The sequence below is a fragment of the Melospiza melodia genome, chromosome 2 (assembly GCF_035770615.1).
Source record: "Melospiza melodia melodia isolate bMelMel2 chromosome 2, bMelMel2.pri, whole genome shotgun sequence".
Taxonomy (NCBI): domain Eukaryota; kingdom Metazoa; phylum Chordata; class Aves; order Passeriformes; family Passerellidae; genus Melospiza; species Melospiza melodia.
The window spans coordinates 84,175,276-84,198,868 of record NC_086195.1 but is presented as its reverse complement, the minus strand read 5'-3'; the positions used below and the strand labels follow the sequence as shown (position 1 = coordinate 84,198,868).

At 39.1% G+C, this 23,593-nt stretch overlaps 1 protein-coding gene across 3 annotated transcripts in view; it reads right to left on the bottom strand.

Annotated features, from left to right (window-relative positions):
• FRY (FRY microtubule binding protein) overlaps positions 1–22,033 on the bottom strand; it is a 224,250-nt gene extending 202,217 nt beyond the window's left edge. For 2 of the 3 annotated variants that reach the window (XM_063149128.1, XM_063149129.1), the window contains exon 1: positions 21,799–21,849. The gene's annotated coding sequence lies outside the window, so the exon portion shown is untranslated. Of the gene's footprint in view, positions 1–21,798; positions 21,850–21,975 lie in introns of those variants that run through there. The other variant, XM_063149130.1, reaches the window with a different exon arrangement.
• Positions 22,034–23,593: the final 1,560 nt, after the last annotated feature.

Here is a 23,593-nt window from a genome sequence, read left to right as displayed (position 1 = left end):
TTCCTCCTGGTGAAAGGGATCATATAACCCATGGCCACACTGGGACTCAAAGCAATAAAAAGAAAGCACTTAATTGCTCAAAAGGTAAAGAATTTTCTACATGTGGCTAAAAGGCTTCCTACTGCTAGAATCTCTAATGGTCCATCAGGTGTTGGTTTGGTGACTACAGCAAGAGTGAAGGTCCATTTGAATAAAAAAGTGAAAAATAATTCCCTTATTAAAAAACTCAGATCTTTGATTGGAGGAAAAAAATCTAATCTTCTACTAGTCTTTGATGTGGCTGGCAGCAAGAGTATTCATTTAGGAACCACTACTTTTGTTTTGCTAGTTTTAATTAAATTCAATGTCTAAAATGGCATTTCATTAAATAACTTTCCTTTTTCTGAACTTCCTCCCCGTGCTGTTTTGATTAATCAGATATGGAAGCAACTTCAGTGACCCAGACAATGGGTCATGCAACTTTCAGTAAATAAACTCTGGATGAAACTCTTACACAGTCTGTACAACATCCTGAAAAAGATTAAGACCTGAACTTTTTCAGCTTTACTTGGAAGCACAAGCATGAAGAACAACTAGAAAGATGGTACCAAGAAGTGTAGAACAGAAACCTATGTTACAGAGACCCTTTCAAGATCTGCAAAGACTTTGTCAGCAGCTAAGTAGTTTAAGAAAAGAAACAAAACACCCACTTCAGCCAGTATTTTCACTTCATGTCATAAAATGGCCATCTCTTTAGTTTAAATTTCCTTTGTCTAAGTAATAGGTAAATTCTTTAGTACAGCATTACTTTTTTCTTTTTCTATCTCAAGTAACTCTAGCATTTTAGATATAGAAGAGTAGAAATTTAATACTAAATATAAATAACAACCAAACAAGGCCTCCCCTTGACTTAGAATTTATGTATACATCTGTTATGTCTTTACACTTAAAGTACACTCCTTCAGACTGAATAATTAAGAAGACTAACAAAAACAGCATGTAAGTCACTTCTAGTTGTAATACCAATCAGTTTACAGCCCACTTACTTATGAAAATACTTAAAGCCAAAAAAAAAAGACAAAAAGGACATACAAAACCAAACTCCAGGAGCCTCCATGGGCTGGCCAAGTGCATCCCTGTTAGACTTGGTAACATGAGTGGTCTAAAAAGTACTTTTAGTGAATGACCTTTCTAGATGTCACACTGATGGCAATCTCAAAAATGAAATCAAGAATCAGAATCATTAAAGATTTCTGAAACAATAGATAAATTAAAAAGAGACATTCTGCTGTAAAATTCTCATTTAAATTACTTCATTCAGAAAAATTAAAAAATTCAGAAAGTATCTGTAAGAATGCCTTTATATTTGCAATCAGTATTGCTTTTTTGGTTGTACAATAAACCACTGTTAATCATGCTTCAGAATAAAGCACATGATAACTTATTTGAAACTTACACCAACAAAATGAGATGAACATGTATCTTGAGTAAAAAACCTTTTCTCAAAATTATTAATAGTGAGTCCTTAATGTGTTGCTCTTCTCCACCTTGCTCAGAAGATCCAGATCTCTTTGTCTCTGACAGTGAAGCCTCTGATAAATGTCTACCACTCTATCATAAAAAGAGAAAACTACATCATATAGTTCCACATTTTGAGAGAGAAACTTGAGAATATCTGTGATTTGCAATACTCAGTACTATCTGCTTTTCTGAAAAATAACCCAAACCAAACCAAACAGCCACTTATAATGAAATAACAGAAACAAATATTAACAAACACATGCAACTTCTGTGATAATGTTCCCCTGTATGCAAATCACAAACAGTAACATATACAGAATTCATTTATTGATGCTTAGCAACCTATATGGGAAATAAGGCAGAGGAAAAAACTATATGGAGATATCTAATAGAAAAACAGCAAGTACCAGGTAGCAGAAATACAGGCCTAATTCTTCACTCATCTATTAAAAAGAAGATACCCCCTCTGCTTTTTTGGAGGTGTGCACACAAAAACAGACAGACTTCAACGCTGCCACTTTTTTCAAGATGTTACTTTGAAACTTCTGAAGAGCTAATTAAGGAAAATAACTGTGTCTGTGGCATTTATGGAATTACACAGCTTTCCTTCATTGTGTGTAATTTCGAAATGTAATTTTTGAAATGTAATTTTAACTGACCAGTAGATCCCAAAAGCCAGCCCACATCAGCTCCATTCAGCAGAGCCTCACAGGACAGTGTGGGACTGGTCACACAAGGCGCACCTCTGCTGCCAACACCGTGATCCCAGCTTGGTGCAGCACACAAGGAACTGCCGACTGCAATATCCAGAGGGGAACCTTTGCAACCCTCAGACTTTCATTTCAAAGGGATGAACAGGAAGACAAGGACCAGACAACAGCTGCCATTCACTGAAGAGTCTCCCATTAATGATGGGGCCATGCTAAAAGATGAGTGCTTTTTATTTTTGAAGATAATTACAGTTATTAGCTTTTGATCTGCATAATTTTCGCTTCCATTTTAATTGGCAAGTTACAACTCCCTTCTTGCAAAAAGTAACCTTCACCAGTCTGTTCTCAAAGGTGTATTTTATCAAGTTCACATTCCCCAATGACATGTTTATCTGAGACCTTCACCATACTGGAAAATCCTATCTTTTTTTGCAATTAATAAGGATGTTTTCAAATATCAAATATAACATTGACTGAAGAATGCAGAGGCAAAGACAACCACTCTATATCAAAATCTTTTTGAAGAGGACCTCACAAAATATTATTATTACATCTACAGGGATTGCTGCTTCAGATACAAAGCCTTGTTCCTTTTCTGTATAAACCTGTTTTTAAAGCATTGTGCAGGCAAGTGTGCATACAAGTACAAAAAGCAGACAAGTTTGGAATAGTTTCTTCTACACAGACCATGGTTGGTCTGTATAAAACATTCAGTATAGAAAACACCAATATTCTTGATTCAGTTCTGGGACAGGCAAAAAAACTCTAGTCTGAAAGCCCAATCTTTAAATACTTTGTATGAGGAAAATAAGAATATTTAGACGTACTACAAGCCAGCTGACAAAAAAAACTGCTGATCACTTTTATATCTATGAAGTACCTCAATGATCCTCTATCCATACTCCCTTTCCTTTTAGCCTTTATGTCTTGATTCCTTTGTAATCATTAGTGCCAGTTTGTCTATTTTTCAACAGAAAAAAGCACAGGAAGCCTATGCAGCTTTACAAGTTAATGGAAGAAGTCAAGTGCCTCACCATGTAATACAAATTCAAATGCTTTGTTATGTGCTCTATGCTACTCCTTACTTATTCTAGGCAGTAAATGAATTAAAATTGAACCTGATACTGACATTTACCATAATTCTTTAGAGTATCTCTCAGTTCTATCTTTTGACAATTGCCATCACTATTTCACAGTAACTACTGAACTAGTTTTTGTATATTGTTACAACCTTCTTAAAACTTAACCAGAGATTAACCAAACTTGTAACTTACACTAGCGAATATGCAGATGTTTCCTTTAATGAGTGCTATAAAATGCCCTGCAAACTTGAGGCATCAAAAAAGTGAAAAAAAAAAAATAAAATCATGCAGTATTTATACAGGGATTAATCCATACTGGTCATTCTTTCCCCCTCTAAGTAATTTCATTCAGCTTGCAAGCAGAGGAAACAAAACCCTCAGCCTCAAGATTGTTCTACACAAGCCAACTTCATATATTTTATTTATTTTGAGGGGATATATAACAAGGAAAAGCTACTGAGATTTCTAAAAAGGAATTTATGAGAAGTAATTTTGCTACAGGGAAGACAGACTTTATTTAGAACTATTGTCTATGTTTACTGATTTCCATCATACAATTATAAAACTAAATCACACATTCATTAAGCAAAACTTTATAAAGGCATGATGCCTGTAGTTCTTTGCTCAAGCAGATCTACAGGTTTATCCCACAAAAATTATTTCCATTATTGTACTCAGATACCTTTGCAACAGCAGTCAAATTTTTATCTGTTTTGAAAAGGTTTGTTTTTAACCTTTATCAGGCCTTAAAAGTACTGTTGCTTAATTCAAGATGGTCTGGGATATCTTACTAAATTACTTCTGAACTAAAGTTTAAAAAATTATATGACTAAACCCAGAAGGAGATAAGGACATAGGCAGAAGGTTACAGCTTATCTTACTGAATTTTATGATGAACACTCTTATTTATTTGTCTTCTGTGTTAAAGAAATATAGCAATACATGCAGGCTGGCCAAATATATCCCACGCTAACAGCTTTCCATTTTGGAACTTTTTGGCTTACACCTGAATTTTCAATCTTAGCACAGCAGTAACTGTGTATTTGTGTGCTCTTCCACACATAAGTCATTGGTGCTTTACCTAGAAGTTCATGCAAAAATCTGTCACAGTCTGTGCTAATGTGTTTCTCTGAGCTTTTTTAAAGTGAAAAGCATGCATGAACATCAAAGCACAAGCTGCAAATGATCGTTTCTAATCTTAGACATGTATCAATTATTCACTAGCTTGTTCTGCTTGTGCTTTATCATATAGACTTCACCATGGCAACACTGTTCTTCCCTTCTCAGCCCTAATCAGTGAATCTGTAAACTAATATTAGACCAAGCTGCTGGATTACTCAATATTCTACTTATTACACCATGAACATAGACATGCATTTCTTATTACATCATGAACCCTACACAGCTTCCAAAATACCAATAAATTTTCATTGTTCCAATATTGAAATGGTAGCTGTCTAAGAACCAGACAATTCGTCTCTTACTGCTAAATATAAATATATAGCTTTGAAATACCACTAGCAAAATTCAGAATGGATTTTACTGTCTGAATGCAATACCTCTTCTGTGGTCTTTTCACAAACTGGGAAATGGCTGACCTTCCAAACCCTATAAATTTTAAAGTCATTCTTCAGTTTTAGAACTATTTCACTTATTTTCAGAGAGTACCTTATTTTAAATATGTTATATCTGGCAGTCTTCTTGGTATAATCTCAACGACACAATGTCAATGTTTTCTTTCTATCTCTTTATGTTTTCCAGCATTATTAAACATATATGTACACATAAAAATGCATCTTTTTCTAGCTCATTTGGGCCAAACTATTTTGTCCCTTTCAGTGATTTTCTTCTTTCTAATTTCTCTCTTTTTTTTTGTGTAATTAGCTTTTTCTTCACCCATTTCCCCTGTGTTTCTCCAACACTCTTGATACCGTTAATTCTCACCCTTTTAGCTGTTCCAACACACAATCATGCTTCCTTTCCCCTCCAGACTGTTAAAATTGTTTATGTAGCTCATTAATCTAGAAGAGAGATACTTAATGCTTTAGTGCTGCAAGGTTTCTCCCCTCACCTTGGAAAGCAGAACAGCCAACATTTCTTGTTTCCCAACTCTTTTCACAAAGGTGTTCAACTTGTGGTACCTCTGCTGGGGTCTCTAGGGAGTACTGATTAAAGTCATGCTTTTGAGCACCTCATTATCATCCTGGCAGCAATTTCTAAGGCTTTGATAATATAAAAAATCTTAATGTGTCTCTAATATGCAAAAACCTTACTGCAGTATTAACAGCGTAGAAACTGTGATATGCACAGAGAGTTCATGTCCCTTCCCAGTAAGTCCTTAATATTGTTCCCATATTGTTCTTGGTTAAAATGAGGAACTGTGTGATATTTCCCTGACACATTCCTTATCTTCACCACAGTTAAAAGGAAGTTGCTTCACGACCACCAGACTGTCTGGCAAAGGGGGCTGTTCGCCGGCTGACGCTGGATAATGTCAAGACTGCTCAACTCTTTTTGTTTGGGAAGTGTGGGACTACACTCTGTCACCTTCAAGTGCTGGCAGCCTCCCTTTGGTTTCAGCTGAGATGAAGTTAATTATCCTCTTAGTAGCTGGTACAGTGTATTTTGAATTCAGTATGAGAACAACGTTAGCAATGCTGTGATGTTTTGGTTGTTGCTACGTAGTGCTCACCCTAAGCCAAGGACTTTTCAGTTTCCCATACTTTGCCAGTGAGCAGGTGCACAAAAAGCTGGGACAGAGCATGACTGGGACAGTTGACTCAAACTGGCCAAAGAGATATTCCATACCATAAAACATCATGATGAGTATATAAACTGGGGGACTTGGCTGTGGGGGGAAGATTCAAAATACCACTGAAAAATGCATGTATTGGGACTTTTTCCTGTGCATCAGTGACAAGGTCACCACACCTCCATGTTTTAAGCCAGCCAGTGATACACACATTCCCAAGACAGTTAACCATAATGCTCCATATGAGACTATAAACAACTACAATGCACATCTTTCAGAGAGCAGAAGCTGCTCCACCAGCAACTGAGGGCCCCAGGATTACACTTACAGTTCAGTTCAGCTTATACACACTGCAAATTTCTCCTGCTTCAGCTTCCTTACTCCTGCCCAAAAAACTAAGTCTCAGTGATCTTCTCAGAGCTTGGCAAGGAACTGGAAGATCCTGACCACACACAAGGCAAAAACCTGGGCTCTTGACTCAATCTCCTCATTCATACACTGGATAGCAGGTGCACCAAATGGCATTAGGAGCCATTTCTTACCATGCAATTTGCACTATTTACAACCATGGATTATAACCCCAGTAACGAAGCACAGTACTCCCGGATCACAACACAATTTGACTACAGGACTTTGAAGAGACTTTGAAGAGATGGTCTCACAGACAGCCAAGCTCACTCAGCAAACAGGTCACACAAACCTAAGACAAGAAGGTTTCAGAACTTGAACTTCGAATTGTTTAACTGTTCTAACTTCAATCCAAAAGGAGAAATGTACAGCCCTACCTACACAAATTATACTTCCTAGTTAAATTATAATGGTAAAGTTACAATTCGTGCAAATAAGCTGGATTTTTTAATAAAAGCCTAACTGGAGGAACTGATAATATTGAAGAAATTTTACTAGAAGTACTGAAAGCTATCAGCATCCTCAAATGAGACCTTGTTGTTAAGCTTAGGATGAAACTGAAGAGCTTATTAAAAAATATGGAAAATACTTCTTAAGAGAAGAAAATGCTTACTTGAAGAAACAGCAAATAAACTAAACTGCTATTTGAAAATCTTTACTTGAACAAACTTGCCATTATAACATTGTTATGTAAAAAATGCTATGTCTGTTATCTTTCGCTCTGACCACCAACTAAGTCTCAATAATCACTTTGTTTAAGTAGTAAAATTTATATGATGAATATTAAACAAGACTGTGGTGGAAAATTTTATTTTCTTATTTAATGTAGTTTTCCATCTTACCAGCAGTGAAATCCACAGGAATTTCTCAATCATCCATAGCCTAACGATGGAGACTTAGTATGGGGATTTTTTAATTTAAATTGTGGAGCAATATTCCACAGCTGATATTCAGAAGTGTGAGGTTATATAAGGCAAGTTAGAGTGGATTTATTTTCAATCTTTAAAAAAAAACAGATTAACAACACACCCACCAAAATCTGCACTATAGAAACTAATTAAAACTTAATTGAGTTTTCAGATCTTCTAGAAAATAAAAGGCCAGACAGTTAATGGATGCAGTACATTCTGGTTATGACTGATAGGTTTAAGTGGAAATTAAATAAAAATAAAATAGTTCCAACTTAATTAAAAATAGCAACACTATCTATTCAAAGACATATATGACTACACTCCAAATTTTAAAATTATATATATTTGAAAGATTACTTGTCAGGATAACTGGACCCAGCCCAAATTGCTATTAAAGCCTAATGCACTCAGTGATGTTTAGTGGGATTGATTCTTCCAGCAGCAGTGAGGATACAGACAAATTTAAGAGAGTTACAGTACAGCAGTCCACATCTTAGAAGTTCATTAAATTATGCTCCTTGCCTCTTTAAGAACATCAAGTGCCATAAAATTTCTGACCTTAGAATTTTTCCTCAAGACAGTTCAGAGGACACATGTCAGCAATTATTAGGATATTGTAGCTCTGGGGTACTGTAACTGATTTATGTCTCTTATATGGCATTAGGGTCTTGATTTAGTTTCACCCACACACAAGGGTCCAGTGCTGCTTGAGCTGCTGCAGGTGTCAGCTGGGGAGGATACAGATTTCACATGGGTGAAATCAGTAACCCTTTCATGGCCTTGCTTGGGACAAGCAAAACTAAGAGGCAGACTCTGAAATCTGTTCCCCATCCCCCAAATACTGAAGAAATTTGATTATGCTTCAGGAAACAACAACCATGGCTTTAAAGCATTTAAGCTGGTAAATTAACAAGCAGAGAAAAAGAAGAAAAGGAATTGCAACAGATCAGTCTTAGTTCATTTAGCCACATCTTGTAAAAAACCTTGTGTAAAAAAAATTAAGGAGACTCGCTACAGAACACAATATCAGGCCCTAGTTGGCCACCAGAATGCCTGTGATTAGCAACTTTAGCTTCTGAGTTTAACTGACATCCCTACATACAAAAGAATAAAAATAAGTATTTACACAGAGATGTCAGAGCCTTTTCAAGTATGAAATGGAGATCACAACCCAGTAACATTAACTACAGAAAGTCCCCAAATCTACTTTTAACTTCCATGGATTTATTCACAGCTGGGGGAGATGAACAAATGAACTGCAATGACTCTTGCCCTCTCTGACAGTTACGTAAGCTAAGCTGGTCAGTTCATTGAAAGTAGGCACACTGAAAGCATGAAATCACTCAAGTTATGCCAGGACAGAAAGCATGGACTGAAATAGTTGATCTATCAGTAATATCCACAGTGGCTTTTTTGTTTGTGCACTATCTACGTACAACTTACTGTATGAGGAGAGTTCATGAAATACATCAAAGACAATGGGCTGTATATCAGATTGGGCAAAAAAATCAATTAGTTCCAATGATTGGTTATTAGCACGCAGGCACAACGCACAGACTGTTCCAATATGACCATAATGGTTTTTCACTTTGTGGATTTTCTTGCAGTGGCATCATTAAGTCATAGCTGTTTTAGCAAAAATTTTAAGCCATCAGAATTTCTGCTACCAAAGAAGCTCCTGTGGCGCTGAGGAACACAGGGGCACACTCACTCTTCAACACTTTACTAAAAAATCCCCACACAAAAGAAAAAAATTGCTTTGTTGATCTACATGCAAAATGCCAGTAATGATCATTGTATAGAGGGCAAATGTAGTATCAAGCAAGAACACTTGAGAGGTCAACACAGATTCAGTCCAGCTGCTTGTATGGGTGATTTAGCAGGCAGAAAGGATGTTTTTCCTGCAGCTACCACACTGTAGGAAGAGCATCCTTTGGTTCACTGCTCCTTTGTCCTCAGAGCAGACCACCTGTGTCCAGTGATGTGCTTCTGCTTTGATCGTGAGCAGGTCTAGAGACTGGAAACCCACCAGCAGCACTGACAGCTTGATGGTAAAGCCAGTCACTTCCACCTACTGCTGTTGGTACTGGATCTTTGATGTTTATGAGCAGCTCCCACTTCAACAGTAATTGTAGGAATCACTAAAGAGTGACCAAACAGCATCATTAACTTTTTTTCAATCCTGACAAATGCAAGAATGATTGACTTAAAGTAAAACTGGATCCCTCACAAATACATCTACGAAGCATATCTAAGAATACTTCAAAAGGGCATATACTGGAATATATATAAATATATATAAATAAATGAATACTTTCTCTGCTAGTCTGTATAGAGAGAGCTTCAAATGCAAGATTTGTGTCTGCTACTAGAAAAAATACTTGTGTGTGCTGGGAGGAATGTGTTAAAAAGCAAAAGACTGGTGAGGACAACTGTGAATTGCTCAAATGACCTTGCAGCTGGAATAGCCCTTGATAAACCTGTGTGAACTGCAGGCCAGTGATTCTCTAGCATTGGACCAAAACTTAACAGTGCCTGCCTCTCCACTTGTGTGCCTCTGCCTGGGTATTGCTGGGGGATCCCCCAGTTAATGAGGTAATAGAATAAATAAATTTATTCTTTGTGTTCTAGCTGCAAATTTGTGGTTGTTGCGCTGCCTGCCAGTGTCAGCTCACACAGGTGGTATCTTACCCAGAGACACAACAGGAAGAAACTCTAAGAGGTCATGGTGGTGATTCCTCAGAGACAAAGGTCTGAAGTGAGGCTGGTACTTGTTCTAGCTAGGCTGTAGCTCCAGCTCTGGTATCTGCTTTGTACCACAGAGTGATGTTTGGTGCCTGGAATTATGAAGATCCCCCAGCCCAAAACAAGCACAACTCTGCACTCCTCTCAATTCAGTCATTACTTCCCATGGGCATGTGACACAGGTTACTGAGATGTTCTTTTGCTAAATGAAGGCTTATAAGAAAGCATTGAAACATGCTTCAAAAACAGCGATGTGGGTTTGTCACTCCTCTCTGTCAACGGAATCCTGCAGTGCGGAAGCTCAAAGAAAGAACCCTTTGCCTACCCCTGCCCTCAAAAATTTAACTCTAAGCTTCCTTAATCACAGAGTTCCCACTGAAAGGAACACAGGAGCTATCAAAATAGCTCATACAAGTGCTACATCTAATCCAGCATGCTGTCTGTTCATTAGCCTGCGGCAGATGGTTTGACAGAAGGTGCAAGAAATTCGTCAGCGGACAGTTCTGGATTGAGAAAGTGTCTCTTTAGTTGCTCCAACTAGTTTGCTTGTATTTTGAAGTGCAAGGATTTACAGAAGAAAGGACTTAAAGCATACTTAAATGTATATATTGCATTTAAGCATGTAATCTTTTGTTGTAGAAATAACAGAATCTTCTCACTGCTCAGATATTTTGGTCAGTTAATTACATAAACTAATGACACAGCATCTGAAAAGAAGTTCTTTCATGCTTGACTTTTTTAGCTTATTACACAGACTTTAACCTTTTATCAAAAAGGATAGAGAGAACACACAATTCCCTTTCCTTATCAAGGCTAGTATTCTGCATATAGTTCTAATGGGAAAAGTTTAAAAGTGCCAATCTTCTCAATCTTGCTTTATAGGGAAGTTTTTCCAAAGCCAACTTATTGCTGACAATCTCCAACTTCTACTCTCTTTCTTGACTGCAAACAGCTTCACATAAACAGAGATCTCCATGTCTTTGCTCATAACTGGTTGGGTCAGGAAAAAATAATTGCAGGGCCTGGCTTATCTATTAATCCATCAACACAGGGGGATATTTACTCTGATGTCCCAATGATGCATATGTATTTTATTTTATTCCCTTTGTCAACAATGTAGAACCTAATATATGTCAACACTGAATTTCACATAACAAACATTCACAAACTTATTGAGAATCTTCTGTAATTTCTGCTAAGCAAAGTAACCTGCCATCCTCAAGGATATCAATATTAACTTTTCACCCACACAGTATCACAATACTCAATCAATAGGTAGCGAGCAGTTTAACTATTGCCTTTTGCACTCTTTTTCAAACACAGTTTTTATTAAGAGAACAAAATACTAATTTACATTTTAACCTACTCTAACTACTACTGTAATAATAACAGAGACTGTATACAAAGAGCTACCTGCCACAGCAATACTCAAATATGGCTTACATGGCATATTAAGGATATAGCTATTCTTCCCCATCTCCCAAAGGGGAAAAGAAACAACAAATCACCCATGTGCTTTATGCAAATCTATGAAAACGACAGCCAACCAGCTTGGCCATTTCTTCCTTTCCCTCATTTTTCAACAGTGGCAGAAATGAGGAGAAGAGTAATAATATTACAGAATGCTTTAGACATCATTTGAACAGGGCTCCTTCTCAGGTGGATTCACTGGCCTGAGGATCAGCAGACTTTGATCAGTCACAAATTGTTCTGGAGTCCCAGAGGCAGCACTGTGGATCCTCCCAAGGGATGGGGAAGATAATCAGACTGTTTAAAGAACGGAGACTCATTTGTGAATAGTGGGACTGTAGATCCTGTTACTATACACCTCAAAGATAGGTATTAGCATGTGAATTACTAGACCAGAATTATTAACAGAAGAAACACTCCACAGCAATACTTACAAGGCAGAAGAAAGAAAGTACTGATAGGAAAAGGATAGCATGGAAATCACTCTAAAGAATGAAAAATAGTCAGCTACAGCAACATTGACTTTCCACACTGTTTCTCTCTACTGACAACTTTGACTGTATGAAGTAAGGAAATTTTGGTCTTTTCCATTTTTATAATAAATGTATTAAAAGTCCCACTCTCGCTCTTTAAATATGCTTATAAATTTAAATTGTAAATTCACTAAAAAAAAATCAGTGGATAGCTGGCAAAAGTTAATCATGTCATCATATTAAATACCTGTATTTATGAAGAACTTTGCACACTGTGCAATCTGTCAGAGATAAGAATATGTTCTTGACTGTTCCTTTTGGCCTCTTATTTGTGTTAATTGCATTAGCATTTGCAGCTGAAACCCAATGCAGAACTCAGATTAAAACAGTCTTGTTTCACTAATCCCTCTAAAACAGAGAGAAAGTAAGAAGAAAAGAAGCCCCCAGAGCATAGCTTTTGGGCTCCGAAGTTGTATTTAATTAAAATACAAAATAGGAACCTCAAGCAATGCAACTGGGCACAACAAGAATTCAAGCTGGTTTGTTGCCAGTTGACACTATTAAAAAAAGCTGAGAACCAAATCTAACCCATAGCTACGCTCCTGTGTGAAATATGCCTTCCTCTGGACCTTATTTCCCGCTCAATCTGCAGTCACTACCTCAGGCGAAGAATATCCACATAGTTTCCTCCAAGGACTCATAAATAATTTAGAACAACTTGTTCTAAATAACATCAATAAGAATTTGATATTTCCATAAGCCTATATACAGCTTTAGCACCCTAAAAATCTTTTACCAGAGAACAAAAGGCAGTACAAGAAGCTATCCTGAGCACCAAACCAACTCTTTATACTGTTCACAATTCAGCTTGTCCTTGGATCTGGATGCATGCCCTGTACAGCAAACTGCTCCAGGCTGAGCTCAGCTGAGCAAGGTGTCCAGCTCCAGACCCACGGACACAGCGGTACAGACACAGCTGCCAAGGTCTGACTTCTGCTGGGGGCAGACCCATTCCTCTCCATCTCCCAAACTCTAGCAGCACTGCACCTTCTGATCTGCTCCCTCCTTCCTCCTCCTCGTTACACCTCAGAAGCTGCTCCAGTTGGATCTCAGCTTCCTTGATGGTAAGTGACCCTCTCTCACCCTCTCAGAAACATTCAGTCTGACCTAAGACAACACTCAGGGCTAAATATACAGGCAGCTGTTCTCTCATCCTTTTATGATAGCACAACAGCAGTGTTTTCCAACAAGACGCACTATGTGTACAAAGCATGAAAACAAATAGTGTATTTTTACTTTCCAAGATGACATTAGCAAGCATTTTAGGAACTGCAAGAGCAAAATAAATCTCATTTTATTTTGCTCTTGCACCTCCTAATGAGACTACTGTAAATGGCCAGAGTTGTTTTACTTGCCATGCTTAGACTGGGGAAAAAATACCACTGCAGCATCATTAAGCCTATGTGGTGACAGAAAGGTCTCGTTGTGTAAACCTTCCAGTATTGCTCCTAAACAGGGAATACGGAATTCTCACATGGTTCTGACACTGTTCATACAGACTTACAAAGTATTTTACTTTATCCTTTTATGAGACAAACTTTGAGAAGTGAAGATTCAGGCCTGGATGATTTACAGCTACCAAATTAGTCACAGTTAACTAATTGTCACAGCTAAATCTTGCAATGAAATCTAAGAAGCAATTCAAAAAGTCAGCTTAACATGAGTCTAAGAATATTGCAGATCCTTTTGAAGAATGTATTCAAATTAGTATATTCAGAGATATATGCTCTACTTTTACTGGGACACCAATGATTTTCAAAAGGCTTTACTGGCCTTCATTCTTTTCCCATAAATGGTAATATCTTCCCCTTGATTCTTTATTATGCTCTTCATTCATTCCATCTCCATCCAGTCTCACCCTTCCAACGCCTTCCTATCAACGTATTAAGTTTCTTTAAATTAAAAATTACATTTACTTTTGCAATCTTTGCTTTTATTTTATCTCCCTCTTCAGGATTTTACTTCTCACCTCCTGTTTTTACAGTAAGACAACTCCTGAGAATGTACAGCATGTCACTACCAAAAGCACACTTCAGAGTCCTGCAAGGTTTAACTGACATTGATCATTATTGACTGAAAACAGTTTTCTATTCTTCTTTCTGCAGTTAAAGAAGCAAGATATTGATTTTAATTTGTTATGGAACAACTTCCTATTTGCATGGTATGGATTAATTTCAAGATGACTTCTCTAATATGACTTCCAGAACAAGATTGCTAAATGACATTGCAACAGACTAGAACTGAAATAACACATCATAAAAAAAAAACCAAAAAAAACAAAAAAAAACAAAAAAAACCAAACAACTGAGATAAACATCATGTTAGAATATGTTACTCCACAAGTATTTCTAGCAGGAGCCTTGTATTTACAGTGTATGTTAAATCTACTCTTTTTTACAGGTGACCCAATCCTACATGTGACTGACTCTGCACTCCTTGTACAAACTCTTACAGACATTCAGGATATTAAGTGGAAGGGTATCAAGTAAAGGATATTAAGTAAAATAAATACTCATCAAAATGTCTTGCTTGAATGAACTGTAGCTATTACTGCTAACAAAATATCCATGAAATCTTATAATTTACAGAGGGAAAAAGGTGGGTCTGACAGTTACTAAAAAGAAGTCAGTATTTTTAGGAGTGTCCTATTGACACTAAGCATTATAAGAAATATTATCTGGTTTCAGCACACGTTTTAAACTTTCATACACAAATAATTTTCTTTTTGGGGACATATCTCTTTAAGGAGAGCATCAGAATCCCAAGTGCTGCAGAATAATTAAAATACAGATTTCAGGTCTGCTTTGCTAAAGCTAAGAAGCTTATGTGATCACGAGGTCTGCGAACATCTCTCTCTTCCCCTCCCAATAGTTTTGAACCACTTGACAGATATTACTGATTTTTGACAGGATAGCAACCTCTAAGGTGGTTAAATTGCTACATGCTTTACATAAACAGATGGCCAAGTGAAGAACCAGCTTCTGACAAACAGCTCCAATAGATGCCCGGAATGAGAGTATGGATTCACATCATATTACACATTAGCAGAGTCCACATGGAGAGAAATCTTACCATGCCTTCAACATAATAAAAACACTGATCATAACCATCAGAGGAACCATAAAATACAAGTTTATAACAAAATGAGCTTTACTAACTCCAGACTTCACAGGAGGACACACTTGCTCTTAATGGTAATCATGTTTAATCAGGAGACAGAAGGAATAGGCAAATATAATATGAAATATCTGAATCATGTTATTTTCATTTTCAATCTTCTAATAAAGGTTGTCTATTGAAACTATTAATAGCCAAAACCATCCCTCTCTCAGAACATCTATTGCTAAAAATATCCCTAACAAGCAATGCATACAACTTTTTATGTATATAAGATGAGGAATTTTCAGATACTGAAAATGATCGTTCAGTAATAACCAAGTTGACAGTACATCTATAGATTAACCAAATTCATTAAATAATTTCTGAACAAATGCTAAGCATACAGCTTTCCTTCTAACTCATTTCAAATCTCATCATGCTGTGGGGAAAAAGAAAAAAAAGTGAGACTGATGAATTCTGTGAAGTCTGTTAAAATTGCCTTTATCACTGACTTAGGAATAGCCTAGGCAGCTATGGTACAATTACAAACAATTATGTTACTTGTTTTCTGTCATTTCACCCTCAATGCCAACACTAACTACAGCATCATTTGGGGTATTTCATCACATACACAGAGGTTGAAGTCACGCTCTTGCCCAGCAACACTAAACTCGTCAGTCTTGACAAGTAAGTCTGTGTCTACCACAGGAGAAATTCAGCTTGCTTTCTGAAAGCACCAGTTTGTATTTTCCTTATGCCAAGTACACAAGTATACAGTACTTTTTTTGAAGAACAATATCATCTACTCAAAATATTAGTGTTTTTGCATGGAATCAGATTTTTAAGTAAAGACATCTGAAACAAAATATTAAGGATGTAGCAGCTGATTTCATCAAGTTAAAAAAGCCAAACCCAAATGTCACTGCATTGTTTTAATTCAGCTTGTCAGGTACACATAAAATGATCACAGTGGAAGTCCTGCAGTGAATTAATAGAGGTGTTCTGTTTCCAAACAAAGCCTTCCAGAAGGTGAGACAAAGTTTCTTTTTCAGGGATCTGTTGTCCAAAGAGCCTATCTTTGAAAACTAATTTCTATCTAAATAAGAATACACCTATTATTTAACTTAGAAGACAGCAATATCCTATAGCACTACTGAATGTCTTCCACTCCCTTACAAGTGGAGTGGCCCAAGAAGTTCTAATCTTACTCCAGTGAGGTGCTCCAGTTTGGAATCCCATGCCAAATTTGTATGGCCTGGTATGAAGGTCTTGCAATTGCTGCTCCAAGACAAACCACATATTATGATGCAAAAGAATAAAATAAATCCACATACTAACAATCACTCATTTTTATGATGGTGACTGACACTTGTATTTAAACTCTTTTCGAAGCACTCTAATTAAGAGAAACATGGGCTAATATTCAATAGACCTTAGTAATACTATTTGTAATATCACATCTTGTTCCAGCTCATTTAAAAATATGTTAAGAGGTTTATAAGAATCTTTTTTTCTGAAGTACAAATTTCCAAGAAGCAAGCCTTAAGTATGACAGTAAACACCTACTACATTTTTAACCCTCCTTTTAGACACTTGCCTAAAGCATTTAAGATCACTTCTTGGTTGACATGGATAATACAACAAAAAGTCAATGAAAGTTATGATTTTTATCAGTGCTATTTTGGCAAATGAACTTCAGTTACTAGGGACAGAAATTCAGGCCTTAAATTTCGTTCTCACCTCCTGTGCCTGCAGCCACCAGAAATTCTCCCACCGTTTCCCCAGCCTGACACTGCCATCTATAGCAGTCTCGTGCTTGCAGCAGTGATGCCAGCACTGATGAGAACAGAATGTGTGGTTGTGCTGCGAACACAAAGCATTTTGTGAAAAACGGCTTTGGATCGTACGTGAGTACGAATATTAGTAAACAATGAATTAAACTGTTTGAGTTTTCATGGGATCAACACCGCAGCCTACTGACTTCTAGTCTAGGAAAGGTAACTCTTAAGCAGGAGCAACAGCACTCCTTTCAGGGCCGGTTGGGTGTATCTATGCAAATAAAGGATTTCTTTATGGAAAAGAGAAATGTAAAGCCACCCACCACACACAGAAGCTGAGGGAGCACTGATTTGGAACAGCATTATCTGCAATTTCAATCAAAGTTCAAACATAAGTCCTCAAACATAGTATGGAGCCTGTCAGGAGCTTGTGGTACAAACTGCAGAATTTCACAATTTCAAAACCCTCCATGGAGCTTCATGTGAAATCTATAAAGTTCAAAAAAGTAAAAAAAAAAATCCTAATCAGTAATAAAATGAAATTTATACTTAGAAGTATTCACTGAGTAATACTGACTGGTGTAATTCCACTACACAATGGCAAGTTCTTAAATATATACTCATACAGCACATAACCTATTCTTACCAGAAACCATAAACACCAAGAATCAGAAGCAATTGCTTCAGTACTCAGAAGTAATTGCTTTGAATAAATGAGAAATGATAACCATCCCTCATTCAAGATGATATGATATTGCACTTAAGCAATATTCAGGAAGAACAGATTGTATTATAACAATGCTTTTTTATCCTGAGCTCTAACTCAAGCCCAGAGCTCAGGAGACTCGTGTTAGTACGTATCAGTGTAATTTCAGGCTTTTCTGTAGATGTTTATACTTAAAATACCTGAAAATTCACTAGGACAGCTGTTGGAACACAAACTTGCCAAGTTTTCCATCTCCAAAATAAAAGACCTAGTTAGCAAGTACAGGCATGGTCTCTATGTCAATTCCACAAGAGAAGTTGAAAGATAGACACCCCAGACCTTCCTACAAACTGGTGATAATGGGATTCTCTGAGAAACAGCTTCTGTTCCAGACCTTGCTCTAACGCAAACAGAAAAGCAATTTGCAGCTGGGCAGGTTTCACATCCAGATGAGTGTTGTCACCACTACAGTTGAAACTATAAAATCTATGGGCAAAAGAACCTCTTTTTCCAAAATGTCACATTATCCCCAATCACTCAATCTGGTGGAAAACATTAAATAAATTTGGCCTGAGTCTAGAAACAGTCTGGCAAAAGCATGCAAATAGAACAACAGCATAAAATACCTGCCCCCCAAATCAGCCACAGATCTGGACTGGTTACTTATATCAGCAACAAGTATGTCCAAAATTATCATAATTATGCATAATAACATCTGAAGAGGCCATTAAATATTATTCAGATTTTAAGCCAATTCCAAACTACAAAGCATCATATTCACCTTGAGCAGGGGATGCAAATTACATTCCATTTGTTCTCACAATTCCCTCTGAAGCATATTTTATTAGTCATTGTCACAGACCCCAGGTTTAATTTAGCACAGCCTTTCCAACATTCAGTCCTCCAGGCCATAAAACTGAAAGTGTATGAACTGCATTATGAAATTCTGTCCTATAACAATAAAGTTAAAGCCACTGACAGCCCTTCTGTACGCACTACAATAAGCAAACCATTTGTGAATATAACAAGAGCATTCCTGGTTTTATGTAGTTGATCAAATTCAAACTGAAATTTATTACATTAATCACTGCTATCCTGATGATCACCTCTTCCAAGACTTTGATCTTAACAGTCCAAGATAAACTGTTTTTCCAACTATGCAAATCACCCTCAAATACTGTCAAATAAAATACAGCCTTTATACCCCTGAAAAGGTTAGATTTTGTGGAAATGTAATATGTCATTTATTTATTTATTTTACCATAATTACATGCTAGAAGGAGATTAATACAGACTGGGAAAAGCATAAACAGACTATGCAGTCCACATTTGAAACAGAAAATAGCATTTTAAAAGATCTAAAATAAATTTTAAATGGTAAAGTTTAAAATCTTTAGAATACATAATCTAGAGTTTAGAAGCTTGCAGAAGAGATTTATAAATGTCAAGAGCATCTAAGTCTCACACAGTCATTACATGACTAAATAGAATAATATAAAACAACACCACAAAAATAGATTTGATTTCTTCCTGACTGGAAGCTCACTACAATTAATACAAGTCACTGAATGGACCCGTCAGGTGTTCCCATCATTATAAAAAGGCAGCTGCTATCTGGAAACATAAGTTAAATTATTTATCAAATGATTCTAAATATCATCAAATTCAGTGCAGCCAGTCATTCAAATGGCTTCTAATAAATTATTTGATACGGCTCTAATGGAAAGCATGAGTTACTCAGAAGCATTTGCTATTAACAGCACCATAGTAATGTTTTGAAATTCTACCCAGACACGTCCAGAAGTGACACACTATAAATCACATTACAAATATATTCCCCTGCTTTTGAGGTATTATCAGCAACATCCAAGAATTTACACAAATTTAGAAACAAGTAACTTTGACAGCCTTATGCCATGGTAGAGAACATGCAGATTTTTATTCTGCACAGCACAGAAGCTTTCTCTTATTTTTCTGCTGGACAAAAAAAACCCAAAAACACAACAACAAAAAAAAACAGTGCCCACATAATTTAGCACATCAACAGCATCATAAATATCAACCAACTCCAGAGCATTAAACAACACCTATATAGTACAAAGGCAACATCTCAGTAATAACAGGTTGTACTGTATTGTTCATGGCACATCCCTTCCCAAGGAAAATCTATCTCAAGACTAAGGCCAAAAAGCTTCCCCTCGATTAAAATGAGTAGAGTCTCTGTCATTCTAAGAGATTATATATGACACTGTTGATGGTGAAAGTACTCTAGCAAAAGTTGGGAGCAAGCAATCTCAATTTCAGGTTAAGGAACACAAGGCCAGGGGACAGAGATGGGTATATTATTTGTTCCATTTATTTAAAGAAAGCACGAACAAATAGTCTTCATCATTATGCATTCTTTATGCATTTCAAAATAATATGCTAATCTGCTGTTAACTGCATTTAAATAAATAAGAAGTGTTAAGCAAATGTTTGCGATTAATAAATTTCCAATGTATAAGAATAAAATCTAGCTATTATAATTAAAATGACGTCATGAAACAATCTGTTCTTTGGTTCAAAACACTAGCATGGCTTCTTCTAGTGTCTAAAACTACAGATGTACATGAAATGTACATGGGTGATTACCCATGGATGGATGTAAGGTGCACAGTTTCAGAATAAAAAGAAACACAAACAAATTGCAACACAGGAAATTGCAAATAGATTAAGCAAAAGAAAATCACCACAAAGATGGTCAAACACTGGCACCACCATAATCACAGAGACTGCATAACCTCCACTCCTGGAAATACTCAAAACTCACATGGACAAAGTCTGAGAAACATTACCCAACTGGACTTGCTTTGAGTGCGGAGACAGAACTGACACCCAGAGGTCCTTTAAAATTTAAAATACTCTACAAATCAGTGGGTTTTTTTCCTTAAGTTCCTTTCCCTAGTGGAGGTGTACTTTTCCATTTTCATATATGCTTCATTTTACACAAGCCTCCCAATTATTTGTAGTGGCTTCAAAATAAAAATCAGAAACGTTTTGCAAGCAATCATGATGAGGTCATTGACAGAAATGATGTAATATTACACATTTGGTGCAATAAGATCCATTTATTTTATGGTAGTTCCATCACCAGAGTCTACTGAGATACAGTAGCTAAAACAAAAGCAAAAGATTCATTTACAAAGTAATAAACAGCTCTGATCTTGCAGGCTGTTATCACTCCATCAGCCTGCATCACCCACAAGCTGCAGGCGTTTGCAGATGAGTGACAGGACAGAAAAAGAAGGAAACGACAGATAAAAAAAAGCTCGAGTGACCCTACAGGAAGTATTGCACGAATCAGGTGCACGTACATCAGACCTCGCGTCTCGCACCGAAGGCACACCGCGGAGGACAACGCCATGAGCACCTTTGTTCGCACGCTTCAGGGGTGACCTTAATGAAGCCGTAGTAGAAGCATCCTAGGTGCACCTGTGGATATTAACCGGCCCACAGTTGCCTACACCACTGAAACATATTTTTTTCTCTCTCTAAAGAAGAAAAGGCTCAAGGAAAAAAACAATCCCACCACGAGGCCTCCAGAACCAGTTTATTTCCCACTCCTTAAATAAGAACCATGCTATTTTTAAGACGCATTGTGATGGGAAGCGCATCTAAAAATAAGTTTGCTGGCGCTCAGCGGGCCAGTGTGGCTCCCCACGCCCGTCCCCGGCAGGGCAGGCTGCCCGGCCCCCGCTCCCCGGGGCCGCCTCGGGCGGGGAGGGGGCCGGAGCTGCAGGTGGGGAGGCGGCTTTGTCTGCCATCGGGCGCTAAGCGACGGCGGCATCAAGGCGGGCATCCGCCGGCTGCCGACCGGGCTCCCAGGAGCCGGCGGAGGGGAAGGGGGAGCCCCCGCCTCACCGGCATCCCCGAAACTTTCCTCCGGGCCGCCGCCAGGGAAGAGCCGCCGCCGCCGCCGCGAGCCCCCGGAGCGGAGCCGGGGACCGCGCGGTGTCCCCGCCTCTCTCCCGGTCCGTCGGGCGCGGCCGAGGCCGCTCCCCGCTCCGGCCGCCCGCCGCCATCCGCCGCCCGCCGCCCTCCCCGCGCCGCCGCCCGCTCACTCACCCGCGCCCGGCGAGCGCAGCCACCGGCGCCTCCTGCCCGCGCTCCCTCCCTCCTGTCAAGTTGAGCCCGGCCTCCCTCCGCCCGAGCTCCCCCCGCCCGGCCCCTCCTTCGCCACCGGGAGCCGCCGCCACCGCCTGGGCCCTCCCCCGGCGGAGCCGGGCACCGCCCCGCCCTCACCTGGCCCTGCCGCCGCCGCCGCGGGGGAGCGGGGCAAGATGGGGACAGCGGGGGCGGCTACGGGCAGTCCCAGCCAGCGGCGACATCGCGCCGCCCCGCCCGGAGCTCCCGGGGCTCCTCCCCGCCGGGACGCCCCGAGAGGCGAGGGGGGCGGTGGGCCGGGCCGTGCCGTGCCGTGCCGTGCCGGGAGCGGGCGGGCATGGTAGGCGCGGCCGCCTTCTACCCCTCGGGGAGGCACGGAGCGACCTGGGCGTCGCGGCAGGAAAGCTGGGCAGCTTTCCTGGGAGAGGCGGCCAGGATCACGCCGCGCTCTCGGGAGGAGGTGGCAGGAGCCCGGCGGCGGGGCTGTGGAGCCCGGCTGGCAGCGCCGGGAGCGGCGGCAGGCCGGGCGGGTTCCCTCAGTGTCACACGATCCCAGCGCCGCTCCCCGCAGCAAGTGTGCTGGGTCGGATAACCCCGCTAGTGAGGAGAGATGCTCGGTGTGCGAAATAGAAAAGAGGGTGTAAAACCGGGACTTCCAGGGAAACGGCGGTGCTGGTAGTACCTGCCGGCAAGGAGGTCTTAATCTGAAATCCTGGATGGGGTGCGGGTCTAAAATAAGGCGGAAAGGGTTGAGTGAAGTCCAAAAAAACAGAGAAGCTGCGGTGAGTGCTCTGCGCTTTGATTGGGAGGAGCAGGAGCGCGGTGCCGCTGCTGAGAGGCATCCCGAGGAGAACAGCGCTCCATTATCTACTCGCCGAGGAGCTGCTGAAGGATGGGGTTTTAAGTCTGCGGTCTCGGGTAACTTAAATGGTAACATTATGTGTGAAAGGAGTCAGCCGAGAAAGACTTAAACCCATTCATGTTGCTTTAGATTATTTGTAATAATACCAGGAATAGAGGTAGGAACACAGACAGGTGTGAGAAGGTTGCTATAAAGGTGAATGTGCTTGCCTGGGAAATAAAAAATTTGTCATCTGTTAATACTAAGATACATATATATAAAGTTCTACTCAGCTTTAGGCAGATGGACTGTAAAAAAGCAGGTTGGTGTCTTTTTCCTACAAGGAACACACTGTTGCTTAAGCAGCATAGCTAATGAGGCCTGCTTGCCTAGGGAGGGATGTTCACTCTCCCTGTTTATTTCCACTGAGTCCTCTGGATCTCACCCTCTTGGCAAAGTCACCTGCAGTTTTTTCCTCCTGCCTGTATGCCCGGCTGACATCCATGTGCAGAGCCACCAGTCAAGAGATGTGTCATTACTCTTTCCAAATTCATAAGACACTCAAGTAAAACTGTGAAATTAGTGGTGACATTAGTCAAGAGATTAATTGGGGTGTCTTTTCTACTCCTTGAATTCTCATGAAATTTCATAAAATGTAGTGTCCTTGAGATTTGTATCCAAATCTCCACTTGACTTGTCAAACTGACAAAGGCTTCAAAATCTGTGTGGGGCACACAGTGACAGACAAAAGGACAGAATAATGAAATAGTCATATAAACCTCACATTACTTAGGGTTGGTTCCAAGTGAAAACTGGCACACATATAACTCATGTTATTTTGTTGTCTATAGTAAAGCATATTTATATTACAGTTAGACACCTCTGTGGGAGCTAAATCACTGTGAATCTCAGTAA